Raw genomic sequence first — 25,494 nt, 5'->3', positions numbered from 1 at the left:
CCGTTCTAGGCATGGAGCCTGTGTGAGAGTCTCTCTCTCCCTTTCCCTCTTCCCCCTCTCTGAAAAACAAAAACAAAACAAAACAAAAGCCCAATCATTCTTATGATCCCAGAAATCCACTGCTAGTATTTAATAAAAAGGAAGTAACAACCCAGCACAAATATACATGTACAGGAGTCCTCATCTCATATTATTTACAATACAAAAAACTGTAAATAACTTTAATAATTATTATTATATAATAATAAAGGGAGACTGATTAAATAAATTTGGGTATATTCATTAATGGGAAAATACAAAGCCATTAAAAATCATGACTCGGGGCGCCTGGGCGGCTCAGTGGGTTAAGGCCTCTGCCTTCGGCTCGGGTCATGATCCCGGGGTCCTGGGATCAAGCCCCGCGTCGGGCTCTCTGCTCAGCAAGGGAGCCTTCTTCCCGCACCTCTCTCTGCCTGCTTGTGATCTCTCTCTGTCAAATAAATAAAATCTTTAAAAAAAAAAAATCATGACTGAATAATAGTTAATATCATGAAGTGGGGATAATGTTCATGAAATGTTAGAAGAAAATGGCAATTTAACATATATAAATGTAAATCTATAAAATGATCCCACATCTGTCATGTACACAGATCTGTGTAAGTACATGCAAACATATACACATATACATCTGTTGTATACACACCACACACAGGAGTCTTAAAACAATCGAAATCATTTAAAAATTTATATAAAAAATAGTTGAACTTCCCAGTCTTCTCACCCTTGTCACAGAGAGTCAAGTAATCACTCAATCTCACTCCTTAAGGCAAACATCCACTTTTCCTTTTCAGGAAAAAAGGAACAGGCTTGAAACTCAGGTACCCCAGGTAAGGCAAAGGGTGGAGATAAAAACAAGCTGACTGCACTTCTCTAAAGTGCTTAAACTGAATTGAATTAGGAAAAAAGAACTTTTAGAATTTAAAAATAAATAGCAAAACTGAAAAGCTCAAAAGTTAGAAGATAAAGTTGAGATAATCTTCCAGAAGAAGAGCAACAGGACAAAGAAGTAGAAAACAGCAGAAAATAAGGTGACCTCAAGGACCAGAGTCCCAAAAGATTCAGGAGATCCAATATCAAATTAACTGAAATTTCAGAAAAGGAAAACAGAATTTTATAGGGAAGAAAAATACCAAAATAAATAAATAAAAGAAATTTTCCCAGAAAAGATCAGACACCAAAATGATGATTCCATTAAGGGATGAGCACAAAGAATGGAATTCACAGTGGTAGCCCCCCTTCTCACATACACACACCAGGTACACCATCATGAAATTTCGGTACACCAGAGATAAAGAAAAGATCCTAAAAGTCTCCTAAGGAATTAAAACAACACAAAATAAAACAAAACAAAACCAGATCACATACAAAAGATCAGGTAATAGTGTGGAACTCTTGAACATGACAGTAGATGCTAGAAAGCAATACAACAAACAAGTGCCTCCAGAATGCTTTTTAACTTAGAATTTTTAACTTAGCATTCTTTCATCTGCCAAATTATCAATCAAATATGAGGGAAGACATGATCAGACAAGCAAAAATTCAAACATTTTTACCACACATGCATCCTCCTTTATGTCCAAGTAAATGAAGGAGTAAACAAAGGAAGAAGGCGGCATGAGACCAAGGAAATAGGAGACTGAGCACAGACAGGCACACAAGGAACTATCCATATATGTGCTGCCGAAGCGAGCACACAAGGAACTATCCCTATGAAAGCTGTGCAGCTGGCTTAAAGGGCAGCCAGTTCAGACTGAAGGACAGCAAGAGAGCACTGCACAAAGTACCTCCAGGAATAAAGAGGAATAATCACACAACAAAGAGAACAGAACAGAAAATGAATATGCAACAGATATAAACAGATCTTGCTTGACTTACAAAGGGATTTCATCTCAGTAAACCCATTCATTGTAAATTCAAAGTAACATTAACTCAAAAATGCATTTAATACACCTAACTTACTAAATGGGCTCAGAGAACTTACATTAGCCTACAGTTGGACAAAATCATCCAACACAAAGACTATTTTATATTAAAGTGTTGAATATCTTAAGTAATTTTTGAATATTTTACTAAAACTGAAAAACAAAACAGTTTTATGGGGATAGAATGGTTATAAATGTTTGGGTTGTTGACTCTTGTGATCCCATGGTTGACTGGCATTATGGCTCACTGCCCCACCCAGCATCACCAGAGAATATCCTACAACATATTGCTAATTCAAAAAGCACAGTTCAAAATTCAAAAGTATGATTTCTAACTGAATTGCGTCACTTTCCCACTATACTCAAGTCAAAAAATTGTAAGTCATTGTAAGGTGGGGACCATCTGTGTGTCAAGAGAGGTAATTTTTAAGTATTATGAAAACCCAGAAGGCTGTACAGAAAAGGATCTCTGATCTGCACTCAAAAGTATTTGCCAAGTCATAATTAACACTGATTATTATGTTACAACTAAGTTTTATGAAATTACTGGATAAGAAAGAAGCTAGGTTATAAAAATGCTAAATTATTTTTAATCTTAACAAGAATGCAATATATGCCTAAAACTTTTAATCAAAAATCAAAAGGCTGTATGAACACTTTATTCAGAAATTTGGAATTAAGAGATGAGAACTAAAAGAGTTAACAGCTAGTGGCTAGGGCAGGGAATGGAAACAGGGCCATTTCTCATTATAAACCTTTCAGTATTACTTGATTTTTTTTGTTAAAAATTTATTTTATTTATTTGAGAGAGAAAGAACGTGTGCACATGTGTGCAACTGGGGGGGAGGAGCAGAGGAAGAGACTTTTCAAGGGGACTCCCTGCTGGGGGAGGGGGCGGGGCTTAATCCCAGGACCCTTGAGATCATGACCTGAGCCAAAACGAAGAGTTGGACACTTAACTACCTGAGCCAGCCAAGCACCCCTTGATTTTTTTAAATTAAAATTTATTTTTAAAGTCATGGCCTTCCTCTCAAAAACCAGTAGCCCAATTCTAATCATGAGAAAAACACAAAACAAATTCCAATTGAGGAACATTTTACAAAATGCCTGATCAGTACTCCTCAAACCATCAAGGTAATCAAAAGCAAGAAAAGTTCAAGGAAACTGCCATAGTCAAGAAAAGCCTAGGTAGACATGATGACCAAAGGTAATACAGTATCCTGGGTGGGATTCCTTGAACAGAAAAATGACACTAAGAAAACCCGAATTAAGTATGGTCTTTAGTTAATGATATTATATCAATACTGATTAACTGTGACAAATGTACAATACAAATGTGAAATTTTAGTAAGAGAAAGTACAAGATACAAAAAAAAAGAAAGTACAAAATACATGGGCACTCTGTACTCTGTAATTTTTCTTAAATTTAAAACTATTCTAATATTAGGAATTACTAAAAATTATATTTATAAAAATGTATAAGGGCAAAACTTGAAAGAAAGAAATACAATGCTTAATTCAGCAGCACATACACAAAAATTGGAACTGGAACCATACAGAGAAGATTAGCATGGCCCCTGAGCAAGAAAGACATGCAAATTCATGAAGCCTTCCATATTTATGGAACAGATGGTGGCTGCACTTGTGCTGAGCATAGCATATGTATAAACTGTCAAATCACTATTTGGTATACCTGAGGCCAATGTGCTACTGTGTGTCAACCACAGTCAAATAAATAAATAAGAAATACATACAGACAGTTTGTGTGCATGAGGCTAATGTGGCACTGTGTGTCAACTATACATACATACATACGTAACACAGACACACACAGTTTGTGTATATATGTGTATAAATTTCACTTTATGTAATGGACAGAGCTCCAAGACACACTGTTAAGTAAAATGAGCAAGTTCTAAAAAAATGCACATAGCATATTTAGGTTTTTAAAAATAGGCTACATATTCTTTTCTGTGTGTACATATATTTATGTATATATGTAAATGCACAGGAAAAAGTCTGGAAGGGAGAACACAAAAGACCTACCAGAGTTTACTCCTGTAGAAGGAATAAAAGGAAGTCCTGATTTTTATTTCCTTTACTTCTAAATTATTTATATTTATTATTAATTATAATCTCTACAACAGAAAGGGATTCATATTTATTGCTTATGTAATTGTTAGCCTACATCTCTTTCCTGAAAGAATGGATAATTATGTTCAGACAAGTATTTTTTCAAAGATTTACCTTTAAATAAATCACTTAATGTCTATCAGAAAAGGAAGAAAAAAGCACTTCAAAATATAACAATGAATTAATATATAACCTAATACGCACACATACAAGAAAATACTCTTAATTTTTACAAAGTCCTCCCTTTGTTAAAATTGTTTAAGTGCATTTCTACCTCACTTTATATACATTATTTCAAGATCATGCTATAGTTAATAAAAAGAACAAAAGGAGAAAATATGATATAATTATATATGTATTCTGAATATGTACATAATACATACAATGTTTGTTAGACTTAATAGATTTTAAGGAAAAGACAGAAATCCCATACTATACCACGACTCATTAAACCAAAAATTTTTGTACAGAAAAGGATCCTTATACAGGTTCATTAGAATTTTTTTTTTTTAAAGACGTGTCATGGGGGGCCTGGCTGGCTCAGTCAGTAAAGCAACTCTCGATCTCAGGGTCATGAGTTCAAGCCCCACATTGGGCGAAGAGCTTACACAAAAAATAGTAATAAAAAAAAGTGTCATAAAAATCCACACTTACCTCTTAAGAAGTATTGGTAGAATTTCCCACTAAAGCTTTCAGCCACAATATATTTTTGCAGCACAAACCTCAAACAGACTTTTTGCTATCACATTTTTGCCTGCTTTGGGTATGTGCCATGATTCACACTGTAATAATGCAGTCTATGAAATCAGTTAGTCTAAACAACAACACTGATCTTCCTGATCACCCTACTCCAACAGGAGTAGGTATAGCTACAAACATATTTGAAAACAAGCAGGAAAGAGGAGATGAGAAATAATACAGAACTGAAGTGGGGAGGTAAAAGGAAAGTAACATTACAAAAATGGAAAGGAAAAGATTAAAGATAAAGTAAAAAGAGAATTAATGCCTTCTCAGCCTTTTTTTTTTTAAGATTTTATTTATTCTTCTGGTATACAAATATTTAATGAAAATATTTAATTATCTGATCAAATCATTGAGCCATTCTACGTATGATATAGAAGCACTGTTTAGAACACTCGTTTTTAAAAAGACTTGCTTTAAGGCTATGTTGTCAGCACTCATTTATTTTTTTCCATCTTTTTACTTAATTCAAATAACCAACATATAATGAATTATTGGTTTCAGAAGTAGAGCTCAGTGATTCATCAGTCTTATAATACCAGTACTCATTATATCATATGCCCTCCTTATTGTCCATCACCCAGTAACCACATTCTCACACTCACCCCCACCTCCAGCTACCCTCAGTCAGTTTCCTATGACTGAGTCTCTTATGGTTTATTTCGATCTCTGGTTTCCTCTCTTCCCCTATAATGCTTTGTTTTGTTTCTTAAATTCCACATATGAGTGTCATCATATGATAACTGTCTTCTCTGACTGACATATTTCACTTAACAGCCTTTTTTTTATTAGTCCTCACTGCAAGAGACATCACTAGTGTCTTACTCAAAACTCCTCCTAAGGTCAATGGCACTGCACTATGCTGACGACACCTAACTCAGGATCCTATCATAAAAACCTGCACATTCTCCTTAGGATTTTATCTTAGGTGTACTTCTTTCTTCGTTCTCTATACTTGTCTAAAAATGAATTCCTAAGATTTAAACTGTAACCATTAGGCAAATGAATCCCCAAACTAGTATCTCAACCCAACCTCTTGGCCAAACTTCACCATGTCATCTCCATAGGAGATATTTAACATCCTGGGGGCACCTGGCTGCCTCAGTCCGCAGAGCCTGCAACTCTTGATCTCTAGGTAGTGAGTTCAAGCCCCACACTGGGTACAGAAATGACTTAAAAAATTAAAAAAACTGGAGAGGCAAGCTGGCGGAGGAGTAGAAGACTAAAATGACATCAAGTTGCAGGAGTTCAGTTAGATAGTTATCATTCTCAATGCGGACAAACTGAGAGCTTTTCCCCTAAGGTCAGGAACATGGCAAACAAAGTACTAGAGAAGTCCTAGCCTCAGCAATCAGACAACAAAAAGAAATTAAAGGCATCCAAATCGGCAAAGAAGAAGTCAAACTCTCACTCTCTGCAGATGATGTGATACTTTATGTGAAAAACCCAAAAGACTCCACTCCAAATCTGCTAGAACTTGTACAGGAATTCAGTAAAGTGTCAGGATATAAAATCAATGCACAGAAATCAGTTGCATTTCTCTACACCAACAACAAGACAGAAGAAAGAGAAATTAAGGAGTCGCTCCCATTTACAACTGCACCCAAAACAATAAGATACCTAGGAATAAACCTAACCAAAGAGGCAAAGAACTTGTACTCAGAAAACTATAAAGTACTCATGAGAGAAACTGAGGAAGACACAATGAAATGGAAAAACGTTCCATGCTCAAGGATTGGAGGAACAAATACTGTGAAAATGTCTATGCTACACATTTAATGCAATCCCCATCAAAATCCCAACAATTTTTTTTTCAAACAACTGGAACAAATAATCTTAAACTTTATATGGAACCAAAAAAGACCCCGAATAGCCAGAGGAATGTTGGAAAAGAAAGCCAAAGTTGGTGGCATCACAATTCCAATTCAAGCTCTATTACAAAGCTGTCATCATCAAGACAGTACGGTACTGGCACAAAAACAGACACATAGATCAATGGAACAGAAGAGAGCCCAGAAATAGACCCTCAACTCCATGGTCCACTAATCTTCAACAAAGCAGGAAAGAATGTCCAATGGAAAAAAGATAGTCTCTTCAACAAATGGTATTGGGAAAGTTGGACAGCCACATCCAGAAAAATGAAACTGGACCATTTCCCTACACCACACACAAAAATAGACTCAAAATGTATGAAAGACCTCAGTGTGAGACAGGAATCCATCAAAATCCTTGAGAAGAACACAGGTGGCAACCTCTTCAACCTTAGCTGCAGCAACTTCTTCCTAGAAACGTCACCAAAGGTAAGGGATGCAAGGACAAAAATGAGCTATTGGCACTTCATGAAGACCAAAAGCTTTTGCACAGCAAAGGAAACAACAGTCAACAAAACCAAAAGACAACTGAGAGAATAGGAGAAAATATTCACAAATGACTTACCAGATAAAGGGCTAGTATTCAAAATCTATAAAAAACGTATCAAACTCAACACCCAAAGAACAAATAATCCAATCAAAAAATGGGCAGAGAACATGAACAGACACATGAAAAAATGCTCAACATCACTCAGCATTAGAGAAATACAAATCAAAACCACAATGAGATACTACCTCACACCAGTCAGAATGGCTAAAATTAACAAGTCAGGAAATGACAGATGCTGGCGAGGATGCGGAGAAAGGGGAACCCTCCTACACTGTTGGTGGGAATGCAAACTGGTGCAGCCACTCTGGAAAATAGCATGGAGGTTCCTCAAAAAGTTGACAACAGAGCTACCCTACATCCCAGCAATCGCACTACTGGGTATTTACCCTAAAGCACAAATGTAGTGATCCTAAGGGGCACCTGCACCTGAATGTTTATAGCAGCAATATCCACAGTAGCCAAACTATGGAAAGAACCTAGATGTCCATCCACAGATGAATGGATAAAGATGATGTGGTATATATATATATATTTTTATACACACACACATACACACACACACACACATACACACACACACACACACACACACACACAGAGGAATACTATGCAGCCATCAAAAGAAATGAAACCTTGCCATTTGCAACAACATGGATGGAACTAGAGGGTATTAGGCTGAGCGAAATAAGTCAATCAGAGAAAAACAATTATCATATGATCTCCCTGATATGAGGAATTTGAGAGGCAGAGTGGGAGGTTTGGGAGGTAGGGAAAGAAAAAATGAAACAAGATGAGATTGGGAGGGAGAAAATCCGTAAGAGACTCCTACTCTCACAAAACAAACCGAGGGTTGCTGGGGTAAGGGGGGTATGGAAAGGGTGGTTGGTTATGGACATTGGGGAGGGTATGTGAAATGGTGAGTGCTGTGAAGTGTGTAAGCCTGACTATTCACAGACCTGTACCTCTAGGGCAAATAATACATTATATATCAATAAAAATAATAAATAAATTTTTAAAGAATAAAAAATTTAAAATTTTTTAATTAAAAAGAAATATTTAACACCAAAATTATCATCTTTCTTACATAAATAAGATTCAAGCCTTTCTTTTAATTCCATTAATATCCCCCAACATCCAAATTCAAAATTCTCAAAACCTTTATACTCCCTTCTTCAGTTTTTCCCTAACATTAAAGCACTTCCTTAGTTCAATCTACTGAAATATGTCCATCTTCCTTTCCCTTTCCACAACTATCATCATAATTGATTAATTCTCTTTTGAAAGAAGTGATCTTCCTACTTACTGTTTCTCTCCTCTCCACCAATCCCAGCAGTGGCCAAAAAATATTCCTTGAAATTATAGTTTACCATGTTACTCTCTTCCACTTTAAACAAATGAATACACCTTTTGTAAATAAAAAAGAAAATGCCCACACTATGCCATTCAAGAATCTGTATAGTGAAGACTCACACATGAATCATTTCTTCTACTATCCAACCATATATATATGTACACAAGATTATAGATTTTTTGATTCATTACTACTCAAGTCTTACTCCCTTTAGGTAGAAGGCCTTTGCCCATCCCAACTCTTGCGGACCAAAATTCTACACATCCTGCAAGATTCAGCTGAATTTCAGCTTTTCATTAAGGACTCCTTGATCCCTACAACTAGAAATGACCACTGCTTCCTCCTCCCTCTCTTATGATTTGAATTCTGCTTCTCTGTGTACCTGTTCTAGTAGCAGCACTACTTCTAGCTCTTCTGCACCAAAACTTCCCCAGTAGGAAGTTGTATAATAGGGGAAGGAATGACACAGAAATGGGTTCCAGAAACTTGGAAGGCTAAGAAGAATATCATCCACACTTAGGGCAAATGCTAAAACGGTTAAAGGTCCTTATGGACTTAACTGTAAAAACTGCTCCGTGTTAAGAACCCTGAGATATGAAAGACCTGTGCAGTTCCAGTAACTAAGAACATTAAGGACTTGTGAACTGCTGAACTGAGGGAGCGTTATGGAGCTTCTGCTACTTCTACTTGTAAAAATCGGGGGCTTATGCTAACTGATCTCTGATGAATCTTTCTCAGCTAGTATTTTATGATTCTTTCTTTCTGCTTTTCTTAAAGGGAAAAATTTAGTATGACTCCTACAGCAACAACGTCCTATGTTTTATACAGTAATGCAAAAAGTGTTTCTGCCTGAAGACATTATGAGATGTTCAAACAGTACAATACTTTCCTCTCTTACTATTCAGGAATAAGCAGGTTGCTCTGGCTAACATATTGAGACCAAAAAAAAAAAAAAAAAAAAAAACAAGGAAGAGAACATTGAAAATGATGTCATTTAAGACAGCTGGGTATTAAGAAATTCTACACATACTGTAATACACTGAAAATAACTCTGGCTTTGTAATTAGACATACTTAATTACCAGCTGCTCCTGCCACCAAGTGACACAAAACAAATTACTTATTAACTGTGTTGTGCCTCAGTATTCTCATCTGTCAAACACAGTAGCACTTATCTTTTAGATTTTTATGATTAAAGGCAACATGTGCATTATTTCCAACACTATGCCCAGCATATATCATAAGCACTTATCATTATTAAATAGAAATAGTAGAATCACGTTAAGAAATCATCTAGGAAAACACACATAGAGTGATAACAGTACAGTTACAGTAGCCACAAAAACACAGAATCACTAAAAGGAAAACAAAAAATAAAGATATATGTAGCTACATGAAAGCCAAGCTAGGCATAACAAGAAATAGTGGTCTGGGCTCCCTCTCCTACTGTAATCAAAAAGTTCAGGTCAGGCTTATTTCACTGACCTACCACAAAAGATCTGCCTCCAAAACAGAAGTACAATTAGTTTTTCTCCTCTCAAAATATTGTAAAAGCAAGACATACAAGTATTGAGGCATTATACTCGGTATCTAGATCACAAACTTAAAACACTCTGGTTACTGAATTTTATACTACAGCTATTATATAAAATGTGATTCACATACAAACTGGGGCATTCTAGATCTCTAAAGTCAACATTATACAATTAGAGTATTTAATTAATATTATACTCTATAATGCAAACAGTAAATCATACAGTTTTCAGTTAATAATAACAGCATATATAGGAACCACTACTCTTACTATACACTCTTAATTATGTTTCTCATACGATGAATTAAAGTTCTAAATTTTAAAAAGTTATATATTAATATCATTAAATAATGTTCCTATAGGTGTTTTATCTATTTTCAATTTAGAATGTACTCTAAAAGAAATTTTATAAAACAAATATACCTATTATGTAATATATTAAAAATTCTTATTTTAATTTATTTAAATTATTTTAATATATTATAATTTGTAATAAACTACAAATATTAATGACTTAATGTGTGTACAGGGAGGAAATGATTCAGACTTCCAAAGCTAGGTTATAAGAAGCCTTGCTGTTTCCACTCAGGTCTCTTCGAGTCCTAAGCTATCATGTAAGAAATTCAACTATCCTGATGAGATTATGTGGAAAGGCCCCAAGATGACACAGAGAGCGGCTCAGCTTAGCATCTAGTTATCAGAGGGATGAGAAAACTCCCAAGTAAGTAAAGCCATCTTGGGACCTACTAAAAAAGACCAGCCACCAACTGACCACCGCTGAGAAACCCAAGTCAACCCCGCATGAAGCAAAATCACCTAGTAAATCCTGCTGGAATTTCTGACACATAAAATCATCAAATGTAACAAAATGGTTGTATTTTAGGCCACGAAGTTTTAAGTTTGTTACACAGCAATAGATAATATATCCTTCACAAAGCCTTAGAGTCAATGAAGACATTGTTTGGGCTGTTATATATGTACAAAACTTGCACTGACTTCAGAACAGAATTTGTCTTATAAAACACACTGATATTTTAAAATCAGAAGCGAAGGGCTAGGATAAAGATGCTTAGCAATATATAATGTCAGAACTATAATCAAACATCTCAAAATTATTTTCTTCCTTTAGCTTTTACGGCATTGCATCACTGTTTTCCTATCAAGTTTCATGAATGTTACACTTCAAATAATGCTCTCTACCTAGAATTCCTTTTTTTGTTTTTTGTTTTTTTTTTAAAGATTATATTTATTTATCTGACAGACAGAGACCACAAGTAGGCAGACAGGCAGGCAGAGAGAGAGAGAGAGGAGGAAGCAGGCTCCCCGCCAAGCAGAGGGACCGACTCAGGGCTCGATCCCAGGACCCTGGGATCATGACCTGAGCTGAAGGCAGAGGCTTTAACCCACTGAGCCACCCAGGTGCCCCTCCTTCATTTTTTTAAAGATTTTATGTATTTATTTGAGAGAGAGAGAGAGAGAGAGTATGCACAAATGGGGGAGTGGCAGGCAGAGGGTGAAGCAGGCTCCCCACTGAGTAAAGAGCCAGACAACCTGAACTGAAGGCAAACACTAACTGACTCAGCCACCCAGGAGTCCCAATTCCTTCATTTATTTACTGAAATCCTACCATACTGTCCTTCAAAGATTCTCTCAAACATCCCCTCCTCCCTCGTGCACCCCTTCTCCCTTTCTTAATATCTGCCTACTCCCATTTCCACTAGTACCAATACTACTTCCCATCTGTCTTGTGTTTAACTTATAGCATTAAATATTATAATTACTTTTTCTAGTATCCTGCTAGATTGCTTAAGGTTCTTTAAGGCAGAAATGTTGTATTGTTGATTTGGTAATTTTTACTAAAACCTAACACAGCACCTAAGCACTAAAAATGTTTGTCAAGCTCAACAGTTATACTCTGCTAACAGAGATCTCAGATTTCAAAAACAAACAATGCTCGAAATATCACCAAGAAATTATTTCCTGAATATTACAAAGTACCTTATTGTGATTCAATCTGTTCCTTGGGGCCCCTGGTTGGCTCAGTCAGTAGACATGTGATTCTCAATCTCAGGGTCATTAGTTCAAGCCTCACACAGGGAATAGAGGCTACTTAAAAAAAAAAAAAAGAGAAAGAAAGGAAGGAAAGAAAGAAAAGAAACCTGTTCCTGATTATGAAGAAATTAAAACCTTTCACTACTATATACTTACATACCCAATTATCAAGTATATGCAGAAAAAACAAAAGCTTTCTTATATACCCGTAATAATCTGGGGGGGGGGGAAACCTCCCCAAAATGAAAAAAAATACCAAAAGAAAACTCATAATCTATATTAAATATTGATAAATTTGGGGCACCTGGGTGGCTCAGTGGGTTAATGCCTCTGCCTTCAGCTCAGGTCATGATCCAGGGTCCTGGGATGGAGTCCCCATTGGGCTCTCTGCTCAGCAGGGAGCTTGCTTCCCCCCTCCCCCCGCCTGCCTCTTTGCCTACTTGTGATCTTTGTCAAATAAACAAATAAAATCTTAAAGCCGCCCCCTTCCGCACGATCACGCTGAGCTAGTACCCACGCCTGGAATCGGTTCGCAACCTCAGCCGCGCCTGCCACCTGCCACTGCCTCTGGAACAGCGAGCTTCGGACTTTCGTGAAAATGTGTAAGCAGGATCCGAGTGTTCTGCACACCGAGGAAATGCGTTTCCCGCGGGAGTGGGTGGAGAGCATGGGGGTTAAAATACCACCTGCCACTCATAAAACTAAATCAGAAGACAGTATCAAGGAAGAAAAACGAGATAGTAAGAAGGCGGAGGAAAACATAAAGACAGATGAACCATCAAGTGAGGAGAGTGATCTAGAAATTGACAATGAAGGTGTGACTGAACCAGATACCGATGCCCCTCAGGAAATGGGAGATGAAAATGTAGAGATAACCGAGGAAATGATGGATCAGGCAAATGATAAAAAAAGTGACTGCCATTGATGCCCTAAATGATGGTGAACTACAGAAAGCCATTGGCTTGTTCACAGATGCCATCAAATTAAATCCTCGCTTGGCCATTCTGTACGCCAAGAGAGTCAGTGTCTTCATCAAATTACAGAAGCCAAATGCTGCCATTCAAGACTGTGACAGAGCTATTGAAATAAATCCTGATTCAGCTCAGCCTTTTAAGTGGCGCGGGAAAGCACATAGACTTCTGGGTCATTGGGAAGAAGCAGCACATGATCTTGCCTTTGCTTGTAAACTGGATTATGATGAAGATGCTAGTGCAATGCTGAAAGAAGTTCAACCGAGGGCCCAGAAAATTGCTGAACATCAGAGAAAATATGAGCAAAAACATGAAGAGCGAGAGATCAAAGAAAGAATAGAAAGGGTTAAGAAGGCTCAGGAAGAACATGAGAGAGCCCAGAGGGAGGAAGAAGCCAGACAACAATCAGGAGCTCAGTATGGCTCTTTCCCAGGTGGCTTTCCTGGGGGAATGCCTGGTAATTTTCCTGGAGGAATGCCTGGAATGGCAGGGGGGATGCCTGGGATGGCAGGAATGCCTGGGCTCAATGAAATTCTTAGTGATCCGGAAGTTCTTGCAGCCATGCAGGATCCAGAAGTTATGGCGGCCTTCCAGGATGTGGCCTAGAACCCAGCGAATATGTCAAAATATCAGAGCAACCCAAAGGTTATGAATCTCATCAGTAAATTGTCAGCCAAATTTGGAGGTCAAGCATAATGCCCTCTGACAAATAAAGCCCTTGCTGAAGGAAAAGCAACTGATGTCGCAATAATACAAACCAGTGTACCTCCGACCTTCTCATGAAGCAAGCTGGGGTGCTGTGAAGAGAATCCCTACCCCTCTGCTCCCCATGCAAATGAAACATTCTACAATGGTTTGCCATTAGGGTGTTCATTCAGATAATGTCTTCCTACTAGGAACTACAAACTTTAAACACTTTTTAATCCTTAAAAATATTTAACGGGGCGCCTGGGTGGCTCAGTGGATTAAGCCGCTGCCTTTGGCTCAGGTCATGATCCCAGTGTCCTGGGATCGAGCCCCACATCGGGCTCTCTGCTCAGTGGGGAGCCTGCTTCCCCTTCTATCTCTGCCTGACTCTCTGCCTACTTGTGATCTCTCTCTCTGTCAAATAAATAAATAAAATCTTAAAAAAAAAAAAAACCTTAAAAATATTTAAAAACACATTAAATGTGTTAGTCCCTAAAAAATAAATAAATAAATAAATAGAAATAAAAATAAGTAAAATCTTAATAAATAAATAAACAAATAAATAAATGACGTTTTTGAAGATTATCGATAAATGTTATGAAGATATAAAAGAATATAAGAATAGGTAAAGCATACATGTAGCTTTTAATTATAAAGTAATCAATAAATTTAATGAAAACCCCTAGGTGATTGGGGTGGGAGTGGGGGTGGGGCAGGAGAGTGGACTTCACAAAATAATTTCAATTTGGGACGCCTGGGTGGCTCAGTTGGTTGGACGACTGCCTTCGGCTCAGGGCGTGATCCTGGAGTCCCGGGATCGAGTCCCGCATCAGGCTCCCAGCTCCATGGGGAGTCTGCTTCGCTCTCTGACCTTCTCCTCGCTCGTGCTCTCTCTCACTGTCTCTCTCTCTCTCAAATAAATAAATAAAATCTTTAAAAAAAATAATAATAATTTCAATTTAATCAACAAGAAAAAATAAGAGTAAGGGAACTTTGATCCAAACCTCAAATACAAAAATTCTCAAAATGTACTCCAGTTCTAAAGGTAAAAACCTAAAATTATAAAGTATCTAAAAGAAAACATAAGAGAAAACCTGTGTGACCCTGGGTTAGGCAAAGCTCTCTCAGTTAAGACACAAAAAGCAGGAACCATAAAAGAAATTATGAAGTGGACTTCACCAAAATTACATTTTTCTGCTATGAGAAAGTGTGAAGGACAATATTAAGGGAATGCAAAGTCACAGAACAGGAGACTACATTTGTGAAATATGTATCTGATAAAGAACTTGTACACAGAATATATAAAGAATGATTGCAATTTAAAAATTAAAATAACACATAATCTGAACAGACACTTCAAAGAAGAGACAGGAATGGAAAATAAGCACATAAAATGATGCTCAACAGCAGAGGTCATTAGGGAACTGCAAATTAAAACCATAAGGAACTACTACTACATATCCACTAAGATGACGAAGATTTAGTAGACAATAACAATATCAAGGGCTGGCGGGAACAAAAAAAAGTACAGGCACTTTAGAAAAGTACAGAAATTTCTTAGAAGTTAAATATAAACTTGACCATACAACCCAGTGATTCCACTTCTGGATATGTGCTCAAGAGAATGGAAAGCATGTGTCCACCACAAGATTTATCTGTGAATGACTATAGCAGGCTTATTCACAATCATCAAAAAACAGAAACAATCCAAATGTCATCAACTGGAGAATGAAAAAACAAATTGTAATATCTCTATGCAATGAATTACTACTGAGAAATAAAAGGAATAAACTGATTAATGCAACAATACTGACTAATCTTCAAAGCAATATACTAAGTGAAAGAAGCCAAACATAAAGAAGACAGATTAAGATTCAACTTACATCACATTCTGGAAAAGGCAAAACTATTGGGACAAAAGACAAATCACCCCCGGGGATTGGAGGTAAGAGCAACACGTGGCAAAAGGGAACATCAAAAGGGAACATCGTGAACTAAGAGAAAATATCATGACTGTGCTGGTGGCTACAATGTACACTTATTAAAACTCACTGAACTCAGGGCACCTAGGGGGCTCAGTGGGTGAAGACTTTGCCTTCAGCTCCATTCATCATCTCAGGGTCCTGGGATAGAGTCCCACATCACATGGGGATTTCTGCTCAGCAGGGAGCCTGCTTCCCCTTTCTGCCTGCCTCTCTGCCTACTAGTGATCTCTGTCTGTCAAATAAATAAATAAAATCTTAAAAAAACAAAAAAACTCACTGAACCATATACCTTAAATGGATAAATTTTATCTTACATAAATTATACCTCAATAAGCCTGATATTTTAAAAAGCCAAGAAAATTCTGAAAAAGAGTACAGAAGCAGGGGGGCCTTGCCCTATAGATACCAAATCTACTCTAAAGATACAGTAAATATGAGAGTGTTACTTGAGCAGAAATGAACTGATAAATGTAAGAACTGGAAAGCTAAAAACAGACCCAAGGAGGCAGCTGGTGCTCAGTCAGTAGAGCATGCATCTGTTGATCTCCGGGTTGTGATTTCCAGTCCTACAAAGGGTGCAGAGATTACTTAAAAATAAAAAAATCTTTAAATAAATAAATAGATAAATAAATAATTTAGAAAATAATAATAGATCCAAGCACACATGATTTTAGTATAAGATAAAAATTGGCATTCTACATCAGAGTGCAAAGAATGAACTATTTAATAAATGATGTTAAAATGGTACTAAAAACTATCTGATTGTTGGAACAAAATTAATCTTAATTTCTATCTAATTTTATGTCTAAATAAATTACAATTCCATTTATAATGCCCTTATGGGTTTTGTAAATACATGCAGATTAAAAGAAAAATTTCCTTTTTGCGTAATATAGTGATAAGCTTCATTTTTTTGAGATTGGAGTGTACAAAATGGCAATTCTGATAATTCAGGGTGAGTCAAACACAATACAATTATTATTATCCACATAGTGACTTTCCTTCCTAGTTCTCATGCCATTAATATCTACCTCTTGTGTTCACCTGACAATTTAACCATTGTCTGTGAGCTGCTGATCAACTTCTCATCCCATTATCACTTTTCTGCTGTTCTTACTTTGAAATACCTGCCAAAATTTTCCTGAATAACCACATCTCTTCACAGCAGGCAGAAAGGGCCGAAATGCAGTATAACTTGTTCATTTCCCAAACAGTTATTCACTACACAGAGGACCCTGATGTGAAACAAGATAACCACAGCCCCCAGATTTCACAGGCTCTGTGTCTAGTGTAGAGGACAACTAAGAAGTGATTAAAATGAAGTGAATAAAGTCAGGATGGAATTAGGGCAAGGTGACATGGGAAGAGACAGCAAGGGGACCTAACCTCATCTAGGAAATAGCAAAGGCCTCCCTTTCAAGTGGAGTCCTAAAATATGAGAAGACATAACTAAGCGCAGTAGAAATGTGGGACTAGGGATAATGGGTAGACAAAGTTCTGCAGCAAGGAGCACTGAGGAGAAGCTAAAGAGGTAAACAAAAGCCTTGGAGGACATTTTTAGGAATTTAAACGTCATCTCATAAAGAGAAAAGTGATATAATCAAATATGTGATCAGATCTCTAGCTATCACTTAGGCTGTAGCATGAAAAATGAAACGAAAGATCACGGATCTGAAGTAAGGAGCCCAATAAGGAGGCAGTTATACAATAATTTAGGCTAGAAATAATGGTAATTTGAACTAAGTAAGACTAGTGGAAAGGACAGGGAAAGGAGACAGATATAAAAAATGGTGACTGGGGGGCGCCTGGGTGGCTCAGTGGGTTAAGCCGCTGCCTTCGGCTCAGGTCATGGTCTCAGGGTCCTGGGATCGAGTCCCACATCGGGCTCTCTGCTCGGCAGGGAGCCTGCTTCCTCCTCTCTCTCACTGCCTGCCTCTCTGCCTGCTTGTGGTCTCTGTCAAATAAATAAATAAAAATCTTTTTAAAAAAAATAAAATAAATTTTTAAAAAATGGTGACTGGAACTAACAAGATTTGGCTACAGGTTGGATGAAGGTAAAGTGTAGAATCTAGTTTTCAAGCACTGAGATAAGGAACATACACAGCAAGACAAATTTGAGTAACGAAGGCTGAGTTTTGAACATGTTAATTTTACAGTTCTGTGAAACATCTAATAGTGACTATGTCAAAGAGGCAGCTGAATATAAGGATCTAAAACTCTAAACTAAGATTTGGCAAGTGATAATGAGAGACACTAGAAAACCAACAGGGTGATTAGCAAAGCCAGAGAGAAGAGTACTGTAAAAAGGTCCCAAACTGAACTAAAGGCTGAAGCAGTAGCAGGAGAGATAAGGACAATGATGAGCGAGGCCAGAAGAGGGAAGACAAATGGAAGGTAAATTGCTAAATTGTTAGGACGGAGTAAAGGTTAAGGAACCATGCATAATCTTGATTTTTTTTGAGCCCTTTAAAAGGCTGTTAACAGCTGGCTATCTAAGAGAGGATCTGAGGTTATTGCTGCCCACAGAAAAAGCAGTATTTGTTGCCTGCCACTATGAAAGTTTGCTTTAAGATTTTATTTATTAATTTGACAGACAGAGATCACAAGCCGGCAGAGAGGCAGGCAGAGAGAGAGGGGGAAGCAGGCTCCCTGCCGAGCAGAGAGCCTGATACGGGGCTCGATCCCAAGACCCTGGGATCATGACCTGAGCCAAAGGCAGAGGCTTAACCCACTGAGTCACCCAGGTGCCCTGATAACAGAACTCTTTTTTTTTTTTTTAAATTTTATTTATTTATTTGAGAGAGAGAGAGACAGTGAGAGAGAGCATGAGCGAGGAGAAGGTCAGAGAGCGAAGCAGACTCCCCATGGAGCTGGGAGCCCGATGCGGGACTCGATCCCAGGACTCCAGGATCACGCCCTGAGCCGAAGGCAGTCGTCCAACCAACTGAGCCACCCAGGCGTAACATAAAGGTATTTGCCTGTACCTCAAACTCCTATCCATCTTTTTCAACTAGTTCTCCTGCAGAACCACCAACATTTTATTCCCTCCATCTGAGACTATAAAATTAAATATAAAAATTCCTCCTTTCTTGCTACATATTTGATAATCATGAAGCTCAAGCATACATTCCCTCTCAAAATCTTTTCTTTTCCATGTCCAGGAGCACCAATCATTTTACCACTAAAATCACTCCATTTTATTACTACAGTAGTCTCCAATATCCCTGTCTCTAATTTTTCTCTCAGCCAATTCATCCTACACAATGCTAACAAATTAGTATTCCTAAAATACCAATTTGAATAAATTACTCTATTAAAAAAAAAACAAAAAATAAAAAACTATGCCTTGCTGTTGCCCACAGAATGAAGTCCAAACTCCCTATCCTGGCAAAGAGCAGGCATATTATGGCAAACTTTCAACTGGCATGAGGTGCTTTTTCCCAACTTTGTACAAGATCACCAATCCTAGCTTAATGGTTCTAGTCACAGACCACGGAACATGGCAATGTACACTCCTATCTCTACGATCTTGCTCATACCATTCCCCCTAACAAGTCCGTCTCCATCATCTCCACTTACCTAAGTCCTACTCTTTCTCCGAAGTCTGGTTCGTTTATTTGGCAAACTAGCTCATAATGTAAGGTTTAATTCTGGATGAAGGAGATTTAAAAACATTAACACAGTTTGCACAATAATTTAGAGCTGGAGCCCTTAAGTCAAACTACATAATGATCTAAAACTTAGACTGACTTCATACTTAATATCCTTGGGCAAGTTACTTAAATTTTCTGAGCTTCCATTCAGTACTTACAAGAGGCTAATATCTAACTAAACTTTAAGAAGATGTAAAAATTAAATAAAAATACATACAAAGTGCTGAGTACAGTTCTGTAAGTGTTAATTACTGTTATTGTTGTTTTTATTATTGTTGTTTCTGTCCTCAAGAAACATAAATTCTACCTCAAACTGTACTCACTACATCAACTTTTGGCCCAACTCAAAAAAGCCTGACAGAATTTACTAATCCTGATATTTTCATCATCCTCAAAGGAGAAAAATGAAAACTGGTGATTACTTACTCCTTTAAGGTATAAAGTTCATCAGTGATTCAGCCAGAAAATGAATGCCCTGGGACATTAGCTTTCCAGAACATGGTTCCACATGTCAAACCACTGAAAGTGGTTCTGAATTAAATAATATCTAAAGAAAATATATACACTTTCTATAAAAAAACTAACAAGAGTAGTTACTTAAATTTCTAGTGCAAAGAGAACAGACAGAATTAATTTCTTAATAAAAAGTATTTTTTTCTTCAAATCAATTATTGAGTACATGGCAAAGATCATAAAATGATGACTAAAATGATGCGTGCTCTGAAGGAAGTCATATAATCTATTTAAATGTGAATTCGTATAAGTATATAGTTAATTTATATTAGTCAACAGAGAACATTATGAAATAGAGGTTATAATTTTGAAATATATATAGTATTTAAGACACTATACTAATATATATTCACTGTATTCAAAAAAACTGGCAGGACTTCTTATTTTGGGCCCATGTTACTAGTATATAACCGATAACTATTTTAACTGGACTACTACACTCAATCTTTAACGAAAAGCATTCTGCAAGTAGCTTTCCAAAATTCAAACTGTGATGAATTAAGAATACAAGAAAAGTGTTTACCATAAGATTCTAATCATACCAATGAACGTATTTACTCTGGTACCCAAAATCAAAATAGACTGCCAAATTTTAATCTAAATACAAGAGTAACAAATTATTTTGAATTCTCCATTCCCAAATCTAATTCCTTTACTTAGAAATAGTTTGGCATCATTCTTTAAGCATGAAAAGAATGGGTGACTCAGGCAAAAATAATTAATTGATACTGAAGCCATCAGGTAAAAAATTGCTAGGAAATTAGATATTCACAAATCAACACACAGATTACAAACTAAATGTAAACAGAAAAATGAACTAGTGTAATGGGGATTATGGTCACCTCAACCAGTTTACTAATGGCACAATCTTAATATTATATGCCTTCCAAGGGGATGCAATATGAAGTACACTTATGAAATATTCTTACCAAAACTATTTAATCTGGATTAATCAGGCTTGATCTTGATACCTAATTTCTAGTTATAATAAATACAAAGAATCAAGATAAATACCACAACACTGATGTAGAAATTACTTAAAAATAAAATCTTTAAGGGTACCCTGGGTGGCTCAATGGTTTAAGCAGCTGCCTCAGGCTCAGGTCAGCATCTCAAGGTCCTGGGATCCAGTCCCCTGTTGTGCTTCCTGCTCAGAGGGGAGTCTACTTATCTCTAATCCCTCTCCCTTTGCCCTTCCCACTGCTCAAGCTCGCTCTCTCACACACTCACTCACAAATAAATAAAACCTTTACAAGAAATAAAAGTAAAATCTTTAAAAAATAAATACCATGATAAAATAAACGTTTAGAAATTATGAGTAGAAAAAAACCTACAAGATAAGAAGGTATGTTGAACTAGTACCTTCCAAAAGTCAATGTCATATAAAGGAAAAAGGGAGCAGGACAGTTCCAGATTAAAAACAGAGGTAAAGGGGCGCCTGGGTGGCTCAGTGGGTTAAAGCCTCTGCCTTTGGCTCAGGGTCTGGGATGGAGCCGCACATCAGGCTGTGTGCTCAGCAGGGAGCCTGCTTCCACCTCTCTCTCTGCCTGCCTCTCTGCCTACGTGTGATCTCTGTCAACTAAATAAATAATCTTTAAAAAATAAATTAATTAATTGTATTTTTTTTAAGATTTTATTTATTTATTTGACAGAGAGAGATCACAAGTAGGCAGAGAGGCAGGCAGAGAGAGAGAGAGGAGGAAGCAGGCTCCCTGCTGAGCAGAGAGCCCGACGTGGGACTCGATCCCAGGACCCTGAGATCATGACCTGAGCTGAAGGCAGCGGCTTAACCCACTGAGCCAAAAGAGAGGTAAAAATCAAAAAAAAAAAAAAAAAAAAAAAAGTATCGCTCAAGTAAATGGTATTATAAAAATAGCTAACTAAATAAACATGTAGTGTGTTTCGGATGCAACGGGGGAAACTGGGGGTTATTGGAAGACTAAACACGCACTGGTTATATAATTATTTTCTTAAATGTTTTAAAGTTAATGTAATTATGTGGTTACTTTTAGAAAATGAAGGCTGAAATATTTAAGAATGAAGTATCATGGGACACCTGGGTGGCTCAGTATTAAGCATCTGCCTTTGGCTCAGGTCATGTTTCCGGAGTCCTGGATAGAGCCCCAAACTGGGCTCCCTGCTCAGTGGGGATCCTGCTTCTCCCTCTGCTCATGCATTCTCCCTGCTGCTCACTCTGCTCATGCTCTTTCTCTCTGTGTCAAATAAAATTAAAAAAAAAAAAGGGTCAAGTATCATGATGTCTATAGTTTACTTTTAAATGACTCATTACATCTGCCTCTGCCTCTGTCTCTGTCTCTCATGAATTAAAAAAAAGGGGTGGGGTGCCTGGGTGCCTCAGTCAGTTAAGCGTCTGCCTTTAGCTCAGGTCATGATCCCAGGTCTTGGGATCAAGTTCTGCTCGGGCTCTCTGATCCACAGGGAGCCTACTTCTCTCTCTGCCTCTCTGTTTCTCATGAATTTAAGAAAAAAAAAAAAAATCTTTCAAATGATTCACTGCATATATAACATAAAATATTAACAGCTGTTGAATCTAGGAGGAAATCTATATAAATAAGATCACTGTATTATTCTTTCAGCTTTTCTGTATGCTTAAAATTTTTTATAATAAAAAGTTAGGAAAAAAGAAATAACTTGGAATAAGTTTTAAAGTTCATCTTCTCTTTCTTCTTCCTGTTTATCACAGCCTAAAGGGAAAAAATTAAGTTAACTGTAGCGTTGTGTAGTTAGGCTCACACTCTTCCAGAGATGGGGCTGATCCAAATTCTTTACACATTAGCTATGCAATTCTGAGTGAGCTAAGAAAAACTCAGAGTTTTAATCTAAAAATATTGAGATAATACCATGGCTTATGACAAGCACTCAAGCACTCAATAAATGCCTTTTTTTTTTCTCCCACCAAGCCCCCAAATTTTATTTCCTAAGCTATCGTGGCTGACCGCACCCTGACTTCACAAGTACCTGCTCCAAATAAATGTTACTGAGAGTTTTTTGTCTGCGTACTTAGATTTACTTTTCTGATACTAAATAGTTAACCCAACACTTGCGCACAGCTGGTGGCAATGTAAAGTGGTGCAACTGCTATGGAAAACAGTTAGGGAAAACAGTATGGCAGTTCCTTAAATTAAATGATTACCATATGATCCAGCAGTTCTATTTCAGGGCATATACCCAAAAGAACTGAAAGCAGGGACTCAAATAGATATCTTTCACCCATGTTCACAGCAGCATTATTCACAACAGCCAAAAAGGTAGAAGAATCCGAGTGTATATCAAGGGATGAATGTACAAACAAAATGTGGTATATACATATAATGGAACATTATTTAGCCTTAAAAAGTAAATTCTGACACGTGCTGCAACATGAGAGAGGGAGAGTGAATGTGTGTCCCTGTGTGTGGGAGGGGCGGGGGTTGATTCTGCCCTCTGGCCTCTTTCAGTACCTCCAATTTCTAAGCCCCTCTAGGGATACTGCAAAGTAAATAGGATTTTTTGAAACTACCTCTGTAGGGACTTACACTAACCTTCTATTATGCTTGCTTTCCCCCCTCCCCGCCCCCATTCAACTCACCACGACAGGAATGAGGTATGATCTCCAGCAAAACTGAATCAGAATGGCTCCAAGCTCAGGTGCATCCCACACAGAAAAAGCAAGAAGTGAAATGTTGATGTGGAAACAGGGAGAGTAGGTGAAAATTTGGAAACTGAATAGTGAAATTTGTAGCTTCCTTCCTCCACCAACCACTAGAGCCCCACCATCTAAACTCATTACCTCTGCAAATCCCCTCCTCTCCATTATTCCAGTTATACAGACACACAGAAAAATGAAGGATCTTTATCTGAAGAAACTGAAAACCCTCTCAACCCACTACCCAGAGAAAAGAAGTAAAGATAAAATATGGGAGGGAAAACCAGCTGCCTCAGTCAGTACAACATGTGATTCTTGATCTTGGAGTTGTAAGTTCGAACACCACATTGGGTGTAGCAATTACTTAAAAATAAAATCTTTTTTTTTTTTTTTAAAGAAAAGGTAAAACATCAGAGTTTATTAGTCACTAAGCCATGCTCATGCATGTACAGTGAGCTTTCAGTCAGCTTTGAACATTCCTTGAGTATGAAGGAACTGCTAAGGATCACAGAGATCTGAAGAAAGCCTCCAACAAGCCCCAAATCAACAACAACAAAAAGTTTTAGAGGAACCAAAAACCATGCAAGAAATGAAGAAACTATAATTAATATCCTTGAAGAGATAACAGAAGATGCTGCACCCATGAAAAAAGTACAAGATGTTACAATACAGTAACAAAACAAAAGTTCATAAAACACTGTTTTAAAAGAGAGCTAAAATTTAAAAACTCAAAAAAAGGTTGAAATCTCCCAGATTGTGCAAAAAAGACAACTTCTGGAGATCAAATTTCTCAACATCAATACTGGAAGCCAGGCAATATGGGAACACCTCCAAACTTTTGAGGGAAAATGATTTCCGATATAGAAATCTCTCAACAGCCCAACAGTCTAGCATGAGTGTAAAAATAAATTTTAAAAAACTGTTTTTCCAATACACATTATCACAGTAATAATTGGGGAAACAAAAATGAAGGAATAAACCAAAAGAAGGCATAGGGTCCAGAAAAAAGGGACTCAGCAAAAGTGAAAGAAACTCCCAGAATGTCAGCTAAGGGAAGTCCCAAGATGACAGCTTTGCAGCAGGCCTAAAGAGAAAACAATCCAGACTAAAGCAGAAAGAAAGACAGCTACAGAAGAGATGACTACAGGAACAAATAGAACTGATAAGTTTATCTGACAGATTTGACCATGTGGAAAATTGTACTGAGAAGCATTTTATGCAGCTGCTGGAGGGTATAGAAAGACTTTGCCAGACAAAACTAAGCAAATGAAAAAATGAGGCATGAACAACAAAGGTTACACAAGAAAATGAAATCACAGTAAACTATTTCAGCAGTGACAAATATATGGTCATAATGACAAAACCTCTGAGTATGAATTTTTTTTTAAGATTTTTATTATTTATTTTATTTGACAAATAGTGATCACAACTAGACAGAGAGGCAGGCAGAGAGAGATAGAGTAGGAAGCAGGCTCCCTGCCGAGCAGAGAGCCTGATGCGGGGCTTGATTCCAGGATCCTGGGATCATGACCTGAGCCAAGGCAGAGGCTTTAAACCACAGAGCCACCCAGGCACCCCTCTGAGTATGAATTTGACCTAAAATTGTGGAATTAACATTAGAAAGATAGGGAAAAGTCTACTTTGAAAAATCTTCCAATACCTATCCCTTTAAATCACTGACATTTACATACCTTAAATTATTCACTTCTAACAGGCTCTTAACTATAGAGAACAAACCAAAGGCTCCGGGTGGGTGGGGGATGGGTTAAATAGGTGATGGGGTTTAAGGCGTGCACTTGAGATGAGCATCTAGTGATAGATGGAACTGTTGAATCATTGTATGGTAC

At 37.3% G+C, this 25,494-nt stretch overlaps 1 protein-coding gene and 2 pseudogenes across 1 annotated transcript in view; 2 read left to right on the top strand and 1 right to left on the bottom strand.

The window, feature by feature from the left end:
- RSBN1L (round spermatid basic protein 1 like) overlaps positions 1-25,494 on the bottom strand; it is a 71,277-nt gene that overhangs the window by 41,811 nt on the left and 3,972 nt on the right. The window lies entirely within an intron of this gene.
- Positions 3,471-3,583, top strand: LOC122905728 (annotated as a pseudogene).
- LOC122905264 lies at positions 10,846-13,890 on the top strand (annotated as a pseudogene).

The sequence above is a fragment of the Neovison vison genome, chromosome 4 (assembly GCF_020171115.1).
Source record: "Neovison vison isolate M4711 chromosome 4, ASM_NN_V1, whole genome shotgun sequence".
Classification (NCBI taxonomy): Eukaryota; Metazoa; Chordata; class Mammalia; order Carnivora; family Mustelidae; genus Neogale; species Neogale vison.
The sequence above is the reverse complement of the archived record's forward strand: the minus strand, read 5'-3'. Positions and strand labels throughout refer to the sequence as shown.